Raw genomic sequence first — 2,003 nt, 5'->3', positions numbered from 1 at the left:
TTGGGTAATTTCTTTTCTGAGTTCAGCATTTAGATTAAGATGAAGTGACCCTTATTAGTCCCACAATGGAGAAAGTCCACCTCTGCATTTAACCCATCTGTGAAGTCTAACACCACATACACACTAGTGAGCGCACGCACACACACACACACACACACACGCCCGCATTTGGGGGTTAGGTGTCTTGCTCAAGGACACCTCAGTCATGTATCCTCAGCTCTGGGGACATGACTGTACCAGTCATGTACCCTCCAGCCCATGACTGCCCTCATATAGCATATTTGGAAAAATAAAATATGAAAAACAAAATGAGGCTTTTGTACAGTTGTTTTATTTTTTCTCCAAAATGTTAGAATCATTAACTGTACCTGTACATTAAAATGTGCAGAAGTGTGTTCTCTGTAGATGTGTTAACTTCTTTTCACTTAGATAATCAAAAAACTAAACTTTAACTAGGAGCGCCCATATTTCGCGTAAGACTATAGATATACAGATGTATAATTTATTGACATATAACTTTTTTCTAAATTTTGTGCTAAAGTAAATACATCATTTGTATATACAGGGGCCCTATTATATTCCATTCCTTTAGATTATTTTCAGGGCGGATTAATAGTGCGTCACAAAGTTTTGCGTCAAGTTTGCTTTACCTTCACCTTTCTGATTTCCAGTTACAGTTATGTGGCAAAAATGATGTATACACTGTAGACTTTACAAAAAAGCTTAAATAACATACAGCTGAATAATTTACTTATTGCTGAATAAATGAACTAATTTAAACAAGGAAATCTTTGTTATTGCTAATTACCATTTGCTCATTGTCTTCTTGTGCCGTGTCAGTTTATCAGCGAGCTGGGTTTCATATTTGCTCAGCAAGAGCAAATGGGGCTGCTCATCTATGCACCGATCATCTGTGGATCAACCAACAGTCTTAACACAAACTTGTTATTTTAGCCATTTACTACTTTCAGCATAATTTGAGCATATTTATGTCAAAATCAAATAAAATTAAAATAAACAGATAAAAGATCTAGAGTGGATTTTGGCGTTTGCATTTAGAATCTGCTGCTGTTAACTCTCAGTATGAAGTCTAAAGAGCTTTGATGCCAGTGAAGCCATCCTTAGCCTGAAAAATCAAAACAAACAATTCATTTCAGTCCAATATGCTGTAGTAGACACTTAACAAAACAATTACTTTGCCAATGGCCAAATATTTATGGATCTACCTGGATATCTTCAGGCAAATCCTTTTCCAAATTGGAAACTTTATAGGAGAGGGAAAAATGTGCACCATGCATGCCGTGTATGTTTATGTAACAAGATTTGTGGACGATTTCTGCTGATCCAGTTGTCAAGCAAAGAAAAGGGCAGCTGACTAAAAAAAAAGTTTAATAGGACATTGGTAATAAACACCTTTTCTGGTTCATGCCGTAGCAAGGCAGCCGTATGTCTGATGACCCTTGCTCTCCAGAAAGAATGTTCCAGAGTTACGAGAGCCAAACCACCATCCGCTTTCCTCGCTGCCTCTTGTGAACTTCAGGACAGATCAAAACCAGACCCTTGCTGTCGTCGTGGAAACATAGAGCATAAGGACGTTCGTAAGTCATGGTGCGATAGAATCGGAGCTGAAGCAACATAAATCTGCAAAGTTCACATGCAGCTAAGATGTTAGCAGGCCTCAGTCACACTCCGTCCTCCCATACATCTTGTCTTCTCCTCCTCTCTGTGACCTGAGGTTGTGTTTAGTCGTTCTTACTCTTCCCCTCTTTGCGAGGACAACTGGAGGCTGACTGGAACCTGATCTCCTGTGAAGAGGGAAATGTTCCTAAAAGATGACGGCCAAAATGGAGGAATTTACCCAATTTTTTCCTTCTTCATGACTGATGGGGAAACAAATGTTTGGTCTTTGAACTTTCTGTTCATATCTGATGATATGGAACCACTAAAGAAGACAGACAAGAGGCAGCTGGTGGACTGGGTTGCAAATGCACATAAGAACAGGA

This window comes from Pygocentrus nattereri, chromosome 3, assembly GCF_015220715.1.
Source record: "Pygocentrus nattereri isolate fPygNat1 chromosome 3, fPygNat1.pri, whole genome shotgun sequence".
Lineage (NCBI taxonomy): Eukaryota > Metazoa > Chordata > Actinopteri > Characiformes > Serrasalmidae > Pygocentrus > Pygocentrus nattereri.
This window is presented reverse-complemented; position numbering follows the sequence as displayed.